At 34.8% G+C, this 14,781-nt stretch overlaps 1 pseudogene; it reads right to left on the minus strand.

Annotated features, from left to right (window-relative positions):
* Nucleotides 1-12,337: 12,337 nt before the first annotated feature.
* LOC100513170 (large ribosomal subunit protein uL24 pseudogene) lies at nt 12,338-12,812 on the minus strand (annotated as a pseudogene).
* Between the last annotated feature and the right edge of the window lie 1,969 nt (nt 12,813-14,781).

The following is a 14,781-nucleotide window of genomic DNA, read 5'->3' on the forward strand; positions in this document are numbered from 1 at the left end:
TTGCAGCACTGTTTACAATACCCAAGACATGGAAGCAACCCAAATGTCCATGCACAGAGGATGAATAAAGAAGATATGGTAAAAATATACTACAGAATATTACAGAGCCATCAAAAATAACAAAATAATATGTCACTTGCAGGAACATGGATGAACCTGGAGATTATCATACTAAGTGAAGTAAGTCAGACAGAGAAAAATAAACATCATATGATATCATTTATATGCAAAACATTATATGTGGAAAATGATGCAGATGATACCTACCTACCAAACAGACTTACAGACTTAGAAAATAAACTTATGTTTACCAAAGGGGAAAGATGGGGAAGGGATAAATTAGGAATTTGGAATTAACATATATACACTACAATACATAAAATAGATAATCAACAAAGAGCTACTGTATAGCATAAGAAATTCTATTCAATATTCTATAATAACCTACATGGGAGAAGAATCTGAAAAAGAAAGGACATATGTATATGTATAGCTGAATTACTTTCTGTACACCTGAAAATAACACATTGTAAATCAAGTATACACCAATATAAATAAAAATTAAAGTAAAAAAAAAGGATACAAATTGTTAAGATTCCAACATAAAGCAGGAATTATATATAAGAAAAACTGTGTCAAGAGGAGAAATAAAGCAAAAGGAAATGTGTTAAAGGGCCGATTTATGCTATTTTGAATAGTAAGATTGTAAATGAATTTTCTTCTCCCTATGAGAGTTAACACGTCATCTCTACAGATTACTTTAATCGGAAGGAATTTTAGAGGTTATTTTCTTTTTCCTCCCTGTTTACCATGCTTAAGTTCTTCCTACCAAAGACTAGGGGATCCAGAAATGAGACAATAAGCATCAATAATTCTCTCTTTCTCTTTGAAGAGGCAACAAATCTGTTTGAAGTTATGAGGATTTCAAAAAAGAGGTTGTCATCATAGATATAAAACTAATACACTGAATAGTTCCATTATCAGATAGGCATGTGGAATTTGGAAATATCCAAAGATTATGTATGATTCCAGACTGTGTATTTTAAAACATTATTTTAAACTACTAAGCGTATAAATTTGTTGAAGTTTGAGTGGTGATAATAACCCATGAATCTTGAAAAACTATCATGGGACAGGAATTTGTAGCTCTGGATTTAACTAGGAATCTAACATCAACCAACTTGAGCAAGTAATTTTGTCCAATTTTGTAAACTAAGGACTTTATTTTTCTTGTTGTCAAAATGGGGGAAAAAAAACTTTACAAAGCTTAAAATGAGCTCACTGTTTCGGGCACTCAATATCAAATATAAATCATATTTTAAATATAAATCATATTCTATAAAAATAATTTTAATATTCATAAAAAATTACATTGAAACAAAACCTCAGTATCTTTTCTGAAGAAGCTGAACTGTTCAGCAGTAGCATCTTAATTTACATACAACTCTTCATGTAGTTGTCTGGAATTTAATAATGAAATAACATTTGAGCAATAAATAATGTATCAAATGCTTTCTCTTCTGTTAGCCCACACTTTAATATAGATTCAGTGTGTGCTACCTCTGAAAGTCCAAGTGAGATTTAAGATGACTCCCAGATATTTTAATTCCATGATATAAATTAATGGCTTCAGCAAATATTCTAATGTTACATTTCTCCTTAGAAGAGTTCTTTCACCACTTGATGAGTCCTAACCAGAGCTGATATTAAAATCATGCTCTGGAGAAACATAATTTTAAGCTGTCAAGTGGTTCAGATACTTTCCAAGGTAGAACAAGGATTAATTTTATTTAAGGCAATAAAATTTACTGCATAAACCAAAACTTTGTAGCAGTTTTATGATATTTGCTTACTCTTGAGACAGAGATGCCTTTAGCATAAAGGGTCTGTTTTGCCTTCCTTTTGCATCTACTCCAGTCCCTACCCAAAACACAAGGATGGACTTTCTGCTAACCAGGTGTAGTTGTTTTCTCCTTAATGTGTAACATGTGTACTTGCGTCAACAAAGCATGTGAGCGTTTTGTTTTGCTTTTTTATGAAGAGATGACTAATAACTATGTATAAAAGAGATGACTGACAACTATCAACTATTATTCAGCATGTACATTGTGATTTCAAAATTCCCCAGTAAAGAACTCACAATATATCCTATAATGCTATGGATTAGTTCATTCCCAAAAGAGGCGCCCCCATGGCTTTAGACAATGGTGGTTGAAATACTGTCTGTGCAGTATTCGGGGAGGGGGGCTCAGATGGAGAGCAATGAGGGATCCTGGGAAGATGGCTGAGATTTTTTAATTTTAGGACCACCTACCTCTTTAAAGCATCTGGGTATTTCAGTCACATCAGGATTCAAATCATGGTGCAGGTAGGGGAAGCAGAAAAGGAGGAGGGTGCAAGGGATACATTTTACCTTCTCATAGCTATCCCATAGATCTCTCCAAAATTTGACTCCTGTTTGAACTTAAAGAGCAATTAAAATGCTGTCATGCCCAACTCTCAGCCCTAGCCAAATGCTTTACACTTTTCTATTGAAGGAATTTTTGTCTCTTAAGCCAGGATTTCAGCCTCTGTTTGTCCCTAGGCTGGAAAGGCCCTTCATTTACACAGCTGTTTAGGTAAGCAGAGATAATAAACTGGAGGCCTGACCCCTCACTCACTCTACACAGGAGCCCCTGAAGCATCTCTATGAAACTTCTGGGCTACAAGAAGCATGGAGTGAACGCCCCAAGACTAGAATGGTCTTTCAGAGTCCTTCCAGATCTCAAATCCTTGGATTCTGTTTAATGCAAAAAAATAAGTTTCTTTGGATAACATATGTCCTTGCTTATTTAGGATTTAAGATGGTTCCTCATATTCACATATATGAGTAGTTACATTAGGAACTAAGTTTCCAAAACATTCACCATGACTTGGCTACTCAATTGTGGAGCAGATAGTGACACCTGGATCTCTAATGAAAAGATTTTTGTTCTCTCTCAAGGGATGGAGTCAAGTATTATGATAATAAATGAATCTAGGAATATAGCAAAAAAAGAAGTCTGAAGGCATTTTGTTTGTTGGATACACTATAAAATGTACACCTTCATTCAGATTAAGATCAAGACAACCCCCATGATTATATAACAGTGGCGTGATACCAAAGTCTAGGGCTGGATGAATATGTAACCTTAATCCTGTAACTAGACCCAGTGTATTTGTCTGGAGTATATAGTGCCCCCCAACCCAATTGCCAATCTGAATTGCATCCTTACAAAAAAGGGTCTAAGTTCTTCATGAAGTAACACCTTCATTTTAGGAATTGAAATTTTTGGGTAATATTCTCTGAGACTCCCTCAACTGCATCATGAAGTCAATATTCTCTTCATGCTCTCTTAGCAGTATAACAGTTCCAAAGGGCTTCATCTCAGTTCTCTGTTTCAAGCATTTGATGTCCCCAATGAGAAGGAATTTTTTTTAATCACGTTTCATAAAAATAAACAAACTTCATAGAAAATCACAATAAGACAAATTCTCTAACTAACCAGCATCTCTGGCTTTCACATGTTTTTGCATAATGAAAGGGCTAATATAACATAACAAATCCTAAACTGTTTTCACAAGGAGTGGAAAAAAGATGTGTAAAAGTATGCTCTGTCTTGCTTCCTTCTGTTCACAATGTATCTAAATAAAACAAATGGTGTTCTTGCTCTTTCTGTCTGTTTCCCAATCTGTTTGGATAGTAGCCACCATTCTGCAGCCAACCATAATATCTGACACTTCCTGACATCATGAAAGCCACCATCTGTCTATCACCAAAACCCTGTACTTTTTAAAGACTACTTGGCTTGATCCTTAATGAAGCTTCACGTTGAATGCACAGATCAGTTTAGAAGGGATACAGGGAATAATTGACACAAGGAATCTGTATAAAATCACGTTTTCATTAGATTGTGTCTGAAAACACAAAATGAAATATGAAGGCCCCTTTGCAGGCAGAAAAGGCTTGGTTTAGTTTCAATCGTGTTTCATTTCCGATTTGCCTGTGAAAGTTTAGACAGGGTTGGACACCAAGAATAAACCTAGACTAAAACCTAAGCTTTAAATCCAATATTTTCAGTCTTGTAAAATTAAACAGTTAGACATGACTTTGCAGTGTGTATATTTGAGCTATGGAAAAAGAAGAAAATCCATCAATTACTTTTCCAAGGCTTGAGAAAAGCATGCCATTTAAAACTGAATCAACTTCTTCTTTAACACCTGAGTGATTATCCAGGAAACAAAAGAAGGCTCTGTATGTCTTCACTTGTAAATGTCACAGGTGAACACAAACAACCTAGTGCTGGCAGCAGCAAGTGGGTCTTTGTTTTATTAAACTATTGTACCTCTGTGTGTGCAACAAGGGACTATATTAACAAGGGACACTGAGGAATAATATTTTCCCAATTGCTATTTTCTTGAAGAAGTAAAGCTTTCCAGGAAGAAGACATAATAACAAGTTTCACATACAAATTTCATTACTGTACTCCATTGACGAGTTGATTTTCCAATTCCTTCTCCGCCCCTTCAGCCAAATATTATCCCCATGGTTCCTTTAACAATAATCTCATAAATTTGATTTTGTGAAGTCATAGACTCTCCTCTAGCAATCAAAAGAAGTATGTAATATATAAATGTGTGTGTACATATATAATAAACAGATTATATTTATATATAAGCATGTGTGTGTGTGTGTGTGTGTATATATATATATATACACACATATATGTACAGAGAAAAAGACAGACAAAAAGAGAAAGAGAAAGATATTATGTATTTTTATAGCCTCTATCAGCCTAAATTTGAATCTTAATCTTAGGGAAAACTACATAGGAAGTTGTATATTAAGATTCCTTATGAGAGTTGAAGTTGCATTTCTTCACAACATATGTTGATAAAATAAGATTTATTAAGCACTTATTCTATGAGAGGTATAAGAGCAAGCCATTTATAGCCATTATTTGGTTTGACTCAGTGTTGGGCACTTTTATCACCCCATTTTGCTGAAGAGAAATTTGATGCTTAGAGCCCAAAGCTAGTAAGTGCTGGATCCTAGATTCAAATGAAGATCTTATTATTCAAAGTCTGTACACTCTCTCACCACCACCCTACATTACCTCTTGGTTAGACTGTATACTCTGATACAGTCTAGCTATGACATTGTAAGACTAGAAGCAGTGGGGGTGGGGCAGGTAGAAAAAAATGGACTTCAGAATATTTTCATTCACATGAGTGAAATCAGCATCACCAAAGTTGAAACACTTATTCCTCCAAGGATGCCAATACTCTGGGAAAGGCAAACAACTCCACACTGGTTTATCAGCCTTTAAAGCCAGTATCTTAGGGCATTTTGCACCACATTTTATGTGTAGAAAGAGTCCTAAATTCATGAAAAAACAGTTGCTTTTCCATTCTTTGCCTGTCCAATGCTACATCAATGTTCTCAAATGGAAAGTGAAGAATGAATTATCCACTTGAAATAATAGTGAGGGAGGCAGAATGATTCACTTGAGTAGATAGTCTGTCATAACACTAGACTCTTACTCCACTTGAACAGAGACTGAAAACCAACAGATGCTCAGAGATCTGTATTCAACATGTTATCCCAGTTCTCCCTAAATTATCATGGAAATAGCTAAAAATCTTTCTTTTTTTTTCTGCAGAAACTCAACATAAAGCACCTATCTTCATATCACTGACTTTTACTTTTTGCTCACTTACTATTGGAAAAAAATAAGGTAAAACTGTAAAGCCTTGAGCTGAAACATGAGCAAAACCAGCAGTTAGCCCTTTGACCGTGTGTGTGGGTGTGTGTGTGTGTGTGTGTGTGTGTGTGTGTGTGTGTGTATCTTGAATAGTGCAGTCATGTTAGGACTCTCTATAGACATTAAATTTTTCCCTTTAGTTAATAACATGTAATTCTTTCTCATTTATAATATAAAACACATATTTATTTCAAGTCACACTTCCCTGTACCAGGGAAATCAGGTTCCTGTTTCTCAACCTGGAGATGGGGCATTGTAGTCTTTAGAATAGAAACAATACATGAGAAAAAAAAAAATGAAAGCAGATTGTTTAAATAAAAAAGTGAATAAATTATTCAGACCAGCTGTTTGGATTTGGAAAGAACATTTCCGTGTTGATTAAAACCTCTTAATTTGTTGTGTGCTACTGTGAAAGAGCAGAGTGTAAAGAGACCCATGCCTACCACTATTGTGCTTGCTTTTATTCTTAATTCTTAATATAAATATAATTGTGATAAAATGACCTTTTCTTTCCAGTGATTCTCTAAGCTTAACTATCTTTTCCATGGAGCTATATTAAAAATTCCTTGTTACTTTACACCCAATCACTCAATAAAGTTTTAGCACTATAAAATAAATACATCATTTAATGTAATTATCATGGTGGTAATTTTTACAGAATATGATACAATGATTATAGAATATTATTATGAACTTCTATTATACCTTAGTTCTTAGGAGTTTAATATAGGAACAAGCATACAAAGTTAAAAACGTTAAAGTATTTAACTCCAATGTGTCAAAGATTGAAACTTACAAATATGTACATGCACATATATAAAATATATAAAATGATTTTTTTTGGAAAACTTCAAGTAGATTATCAATGATTTTCAATACATAATATATGCAACAGGTGCTTGGGTTTTTAAATATATAGCCATTATTCTTAAAAAGATAAAAGATTTATTTTAGTGGTATAACTCTAAATGCTAAATCCTGCAAAATGTAATATGAATATTTCTTGACTTAATCTACTTAAGCAGTGAAATACAAGAAGGAACTTCCTCTCCAAATTTTACATCTCCCAGGTTTTTTTTTCCTCTTCTAATACTGTTTCATTTTACAAAACAAAACAACTGCAATGTGGACATCTGCATGGAGACACCCTTATTTGCAAGAAACTACATTTACAAAAACAAAACACCAGGAAATGTGAGAGGGAAAAGAGCTGCCACCCAGAATCCTGTAGCTAAGCAACAACAGGATGTCTTCTCTTTGGTAACCAAATTATCCAATCGCCCCCTGTGGACTCCAGGGCTCTATAGGATTTTCATCATCTGACTTTAACTTAAGCCATTTCTGGACTTTTTCACTTCAGACAATCAACAGTATTCTGTCAAATTTATGGGGCATGGATTTCCATCTTAAAATTGGTCACAAAAGACCTCCTGGATGTTCTATTTTCTAACATAACACCTAAGGGACACTTGGTAGAAACTGATAAAAATAACAAAATCACAAATATAGGTATCCATGAAAGAGAGGAGGTACAATGAATGAGGACTGTTTATATAGCCGATGAGTTAGTATTTGCTGTCTCAATAACATTTTTTCTACATGTAAATTTCTCAATATCAAACATAAGTATATTTAAAACTAAAGTTATATAATTATATATGAGTGACAGAATTGCCTATAATGGTTCACCAATGAAAAATTATTCTCTAGGAGAAAACACCCTAAGTTTAACACTTGATTTTATTTTTTTTAATTCTGGAAAATACCTTTAGAAATGTATACATATGCCAGACACCTAGGACTTCTGGAACCTGGCAAGCCACATTTTCTTTTTTTTTTTAGGATCAATGCCATCTTAACAGATGGGTGTTAGTGTAGGCATGCCAGGGAATCAAAATGTACATCACGTTCCACTACAAGGGGGCAGAATCTTATCCAGAAATGCCCGTCTGTGCCACTAGCTAAAGGAATATTCCGCTTCAACTCCACCTCAGAGCCAAATCACTTAAAAAAATAATTTCTAAAGCCACAAAACAGATTTTTTTGGTTTGGTTTGGGGGTGGTTTTTTTTGGGGGGGTGTGTTTGTTTTTAGCTTTTGAATATAAGAATTCACATTGCACTGGGCAGAAAAGAACAGGAGCCACTGCAATGAAATTTTAAGCAGCAAAAATGCTATTAATTGCTGTATAACAGAAATTGAAGAAATGCTGTAAATCAACTATACTTTAATAATAAAATAAAATGTTATCATGACCTACTTCATTCTTTCAACTGAATGGCTCACCTAACCTGGAAAACAATTTTGTGGAAGCCAGCATACATTTTTTGTTAAATAGAACCCCAAAGATCTTTCTGACTTAATTATTTTAAAGTACTTGTTTTCCCTCCTGGGAACCTACAGAAACTCATCTTAAATTGGGGATAAAGAGCTTCACTAGAATGGCCCTGCTGAGCAATGCTGTATCTACAGCTGCACTGTAGATACAGCTACACTGTATGAACATGCTGCACAGAAGTCACCTACAAGTTCAAGGATATTCACCAACTATAGTAATGAGGAGGATCTTCACAAATTCTCTGGCTTTGGCTAGACTCTAAGATACCCTGAAAGAATCAACATTTTGAGCCTTTGTATTTCAGGTTATCTCCCTTGAGCTTATGACTTTATAACCCCCTACCAAAAAATTTGTTCACTGATATCAGTAAATTATTCATGTGTAATGGGTTTTAATTCTGATCATGCTGCTGAAACTAAGTGTTTTGGTTTCCGGTGATAATGGAAGATTGAAGCCAACATCCATGGCAGAAGTTTTTTAATGAAGCCTTAAAATAATTTTAGTTTCAAATATCTATATTTGTTTGCCCTATTAACCAAGTTATGCCAGTTACTAATAAATTAAATTTGACTAAGTATGAAAAGCAACTCTTTTCAATAAATTATTCTTGAGGTCATTAATATATTACCTGATCATTAAGATAAATACGAATTTTTATTTTTATTCAAATAGTTAAATAAAACTTAAGTTAAGCTGTTTATTTGAATGGTTAAGTAAAACTTAAAGCTTTTTAGATACTTTTTTTTCAAAAAATAACATATTAAGTGGCATGAACCATATAAATGCAGGATTCTACTTTTAAATTCAATCATTCCAGCTCCATATTTTCACAACATAAACCATAAAAATCACCTGGTGTTTAACAGCTATAAAACAGGACATATTTCTTGCATCATTTCCCAAATTGTTAAATTACTGTGGAGAAAAAAAGAAAAAAAAAAAAGTGTAGCTATCTCAAACCCAAAGTTATCTCCCATTGGCCATGAGAATTATCTAAGTGTTACTTGCTTTCATTTGCTCTTCTCATTTGCAAATGTGCCAAGATGACTAGCCTTTCTATTAAAATAAAGACTACCTTAGCCAAAGAAGAAATTGGACAGATTCTCAGCTTTGTCTGCAAACATGAAGAGGAAAAATACACTAATGGAAGCAGCATGATTCTTCATTATGGACCCCTCCAGGTCTTGAAAATCATCCAAGGAGCTATCTCATCAAAAGTTGAACATCTTCCAAGGATTCCTTTCCACACACACACACACCCTTTTTAAGTGGTGAGTTCCTATCAAAGATTTTCTCCAGCAAAAGAGTTGAGAGGGGTTTCTGGAATGGTCACCATTTTCCAAATCTTGTCCAAATTCTATCCATGCAGGAATAAAGGATTCAATACACCTTATTCCATGTTTAAGGATGGAATACCTCCAAGGGAGAAAGAAACTATGGCCATGATTTCCAAAGACATGGCTTGCCTATCATTTGGTGATGGAAATTATCCAGTCGATTCTGTCTTTACTTCTAAATATAGATCTTCCATCAGGCCCAAGAAGTGAAAGTGTTCCAAAGACTCTTTCTGTCAAGAATATTCTCATACTCACACATATATTACAGACATACCCTCTTTGAAATATTTTCAACTAGGAGTCCTAAAATTGTGAAAGTTTTGACTGAGTGGTAATTCCCAATCATATTGTTTTCATTTTGAAGTAGCATTTATGTTTTAAGTAATCTAAAGCATTTTTAAATATATGATTAAAAATTACACAGCATAGCTGAACATTATGAATAATCCATTATAACCCATATATTTTATGTTTGTTTCCAACAATCTTTACTTATTTCTTCCTATTCTGAATTAAATTAATCAAATAATATACAGGTTTCTACAAATAGTCAAAAGCAAAGCTTTCTTACAAAACCTATCCTGAGCCAAAAAAGTGTAAAGCGAAGCAACAATTATCTTAGGACACATATTGCTAATGGATGCACAGAATAAATTGAGATCAAGCACAGATGTTCACAGACACAGTTCAAAGCTATGGTGGCTTATAGACTGACAGACTGAAAACAAACTCATGGTTACCAAAGAGGAAGGGTGGCTAGGGGGGAGCAAAGGACTGGGAGCTTAGGATGGCCTCTGCATACTATGACGTAAGGAGAGGACAGTCAACAGGAACCTGCCATACAGCACAAGAAACTCTACTCAATAGTCTGTCATAATCTATATGGAAATGGATATGTGTTTATGTATATGAATCACTTTGCTGTACAGCAAAAATTAACACATGGTAAATCAATTATACTTCAATTAATTAAAAAAAAAAAAAAAAAAAAAAAAAACGGCTATGGTGGCTTGATGCTGAGTGTAGTTCCCAGGTAAGAAGCTTGGCGGTGCCACTTGCCTGCTCAGGGAGCACACTGGTTCTGTGAGGGCTTGCTTCACAACAAATGCTGACCGCTATTTTCACTTTTTGCCTTTTTTCGTACAAGTAACAATCCCCTTCGGATTTCTTTCAGTTAGTGAAAACAGGTACTAAGGTAGGTGTTTTGTGAAAGCAAAGTGGCATAAAGATAACTTCAAAAAGTGAGGGGTACCTCACCCCAAAAGTAAGAAGCTGAACTTGGGATGGAATCTCTGGATGTAAGAAGTAGATATTTACAGGTATCCCTAGGGAGTGAGATAGAAGTGAGACTCCATAAGGACCCCAAAATGCAACTGCTAATAATGCCAAAATATAGAGGTTCAAAAAAGTAAAGCCATGGCTGTTTCCTTGAGGGCACTTCTAGAACCACAGTGTGCTCTTTTTGATTCAATTGTCCTTTGTTGGCAGCAATGTGCACTTTGGATTCTTAAACTACAGTGATATTTTGAATTTGCACAAGTTACTTGTGACTCCACCTCTTTCTATGTGAATGTACCCAGGTAACAAGTTTTGAAGAGGGCTTTCAGAGTATCCAGCTGTGATTAGGTAACATTAGTTAACTAACGTTAGTTAACTTTGTATGAGATGACATTTGAAAGCTGAGAGTATTTGCAACTGAAACAAATCTAGTGTCCAAGAATATAGAATAAGTTACAACCCAGAAACACTTGCTCAAATTATTTTTTAACTGAGATATAAATGAATATGCATTATACCAGTTTCAGGTGCACGGCAATGATTTGACATATGCATACGTATATATATACTTCAAAATGGTCACTACCATAAGTCTAGTTAGCATTCATCACCACCAGTAGTTTTGTTGTTTTTTTTTTTTTTCCTCTTGAAAGAACTTTTAGGGAATACTCTTTTCACAGGTTTCAAATATTTAAATTTCAAACATTTCAAATTCAAATATACAATACAGTATTGCTAACTGTAGTCACCATGCTATATATTACATCCTCAAGACTTATATTGTAATTGGAAGTTTGTACCTTCTGATGACTTTCATCCATTTTTGACCATCCCCCAAAATCAAAATTTTTCAAAATTGCTTGACAAAAGGTTTTTTTTCTCTCTAAAATTGAAGTCATGGTCAAATATACTATCTCCTTTAACATGGCTTAATTCACATTCCTGGTGGGTAAACTTAGTTATTTAGAGCATCTTTTTCACCTATAATGATTTTTCAGAGTAAAAGTGAGAGAAATTTAGAAACCGACAAAAAGAAAAAGAATGAGTCAGAATCTCATTGTCCTAGGATGACAGTGTTAATGGGTCTGCTTTTATTAATATATTTCTATGCTTGTAATCACACTGCACACATACTGCTCTTCACATTTTTTATCCTTAATATCCAAAGTATTTTATATTTAGTTCATGTTTTACAATGAAACTTTTAATGACTGCATTTTATGCCACTAAGTGAACTTACCATGGGAAATTTAATAATCTTTTTCTCATATTTTTAAACATTTATTTTATTCCTAGTTATTCATTTTAATTTTTTAATTGTAAAAGACTGATTTTTTTGAATAAACTTTTTTTTACTTGGGAATAAATTTAGATTTATAGAAAAGTTACCATGATAGTTCAGAGAGCTCCCACATATTCCTCATCCTAGCCTTGCATTTCTTTTAATGTTGTCACACAACATTGTCATGATTTATTCATCAACGTTAAGAACACAATATTGGGATATTACTATTAACTAAACTCTAGATTTTATAAAGATTTCATCAATTTCGCCAAATAATTTTTTTCAAGTTTTTAATGAAAGTTTCATACAAGATTATTTTATTCCTGCATCTTCCCAATTGTTTCTTCCTTCCATTTGTTCTTTTCCTTTCCTACTTGGCAAGATTTGCCTTTACATTCAAGGATCTTTTTGCAGTCTTTGTCCAGTTTTAGTCTAGTGATAACCACCTTGCTGGGGTGAATGCCCACAGGGACAATCATCCTTCTCCCACAGCACTCATTAATATAGATGACATCTCTCTTCCTGTGAACCTGGACTGCTTTGCCAGTCTGCTGCCTTTTGTAGTGCTCTTGTACAACCTGAACTTCATCATCCTTTCGGATGGGCATGGCTCAAACATTGTACGTCTGTCTCAGTTCTTTAGAAAGAGGGGAAGACATAATCTTCCCTGTGAATATGGGAAGGTACACTGAAATGCCGTTTACAGTTCTTGTTCTGGTCAGAAGTCACAAAAGGATTGAACTTCATTTTGGCTGCTGACACTTCAGCGATGGCCACAAAAGGGAAGAGACCCACGTGATCCAAATAATGTTTTAAGGACTGCACGTTGAAATGGAAGAAGTATAATTAAAAAGTTGAATAGGAGAGATTTTATATTTTGTAACGATACCCCATGTTCAAATTGGGACCAATTTTTATTCTCCTGGCTCTACAATGTTCACAAAAGTAGAACATATCATTCTTCATGTTATAGAGTCATCATCATCATTACTAAAGTTCATAATTATTGAGCAGGTAATATATATTTGACAGATACTAATATACTCCTCACAACAACCCTTTTTAGGTAAACATTATTATTCCATTCTACAGATTGGCCATAAACTTGAATGGGTACATAATTTTCTCAGTGTTTACTTAAGTATTTGATTCTATAATTACAATCTCCTCTGTTAATATTTCACCTTTAGTGTTCTTTATAGGGGCAAACAGAAGCATCAAATGCCCATATATGCTAGTGTGAAACATCCCTGGGATTTATTGACAGTTCGTTATGTTTAGGTAATTGCAGTCCTATATGTGGTGTTTTTGTTGTTGATATATACTATAAGGCTGAAATAAAATCTGTTCACTATTTGCAAAATGCTTAAATGAATGAATGAATATGATTTGTTGTATTTTCTAACAGAATCATCTAAGCCATTACAAATAAAAAAGCAAAGTCAAAAATTGTTTCTAGTGTTTGTAATCAGGTGATACAGTAAATCACTAGCACTGAAATAGCATACAAAAATAAAATATTTTGGGGAGTTCCCATCGTGGCACACTGGTTAACAAATCCAGCTAGGGACCATGAGGTTGCAGGTTCGATCCCTGGCCTTGCTCAGTGGGTTACGGATCCGGCGTTGCCGTGAGCTGTGGTGTAGGTTGCAGACACGGCTTGGATCCTGCGTTGCTGTGGCTCTGGCGTAGGCCAGAGGCTACAGCTCCGATTAGACTCCTAGCCTGGGAACCTCCATGTGCAGCAGAAGTGGCCCAAGAAAAGGCAAAAAGACAAAAATAATAATAATAATAATATATTTTTATCTGTAATATCTGTGTTGGTTATTCCATGACCAAACCAAAATTTGTGAAGGGTTCTGGTCTACATAAGAGGTGTTCGCTCTTGGATTTTTCTTTTGTATTGCTGTGTTTTCTTTCTAAATTTCCTTGTTATCTAGAGACAGGCAATGCTAAAAGATTTAATAGTGAAATAGAGTTGCCAGAGTTGAACTACCTAGAACACAGGAGTTGGGTTGATTCTCAAGCCAGAAACCCCTTTGCTAGCTAAATATTAGGACATGGCTTTGATAAACCTTCGAAATTATTATTTATTTATTTTGTCTTTTTGCCATTTCTTGGGCCGCTCCCGCGGCACATGGAGGTTCCCAGGCTAGGGGTCCAATCGGAGCTGTAGCCGCTGGCCTATGCCAGAGCCACAGCAATGCAGGATCCGAGCCGCGCTTGCAACCCACACCACAGCTCACGGCAACGCCGGATCGTTAACCCACTGAGCAAGGGCAGGGACTGAACCCGCAACCGCATGGTTCCTACTCAGACTCTTCAACCACTGCACCACGACGGGAACTCCTGAAATTATTATTATTATTTTTTTTTTACTTTTAAAATGCACAGTTCTAAGAAATTGGGAGAATTATCTAAGTCGTTAAATCCTCAGGCTTTTTTTTTTTTTTTAAATTTTAGATTTCTCACATATAAAGTGGTAGTAAAACTGAAGGGTAGCTATAAGAATTAAATAAGACCATACATGTTAAACACCTACTGCATATCTTAGAAATTAGGGAGTGGGTTGTTACAGTGAAAACATCAAGCCTCAGCTTTCACTGTTTGAGGCCACATTCTTGCTTCATTCTTTACCAGCTCCATGACTTGAGGACTACCCAGCACTTACTGTGCTCAAGTGACATTCAACATCATGTCATAGGCGAGATTTTATATTTTGTAATGATACCTGATGTTCAAATTGGGCCTACATTCTACT

Source organism: Sus scrofa, chromosome 9 (genome assembly GCF_054392235.1).
Source record: "Sus scrofa isolate SSC_HxYL_T2T_F1_AM1 chromosome 9, Sscrofa_HxYL_maternal_Yorkshire_Landrace_v2.0, whole genome shotgun sequence".
Lineage (NCBI taxonomy): Eukaryota > Metazoa > Chordata > Mammalia > Artiodactyla > Suidae > Sus > Sus scrofa.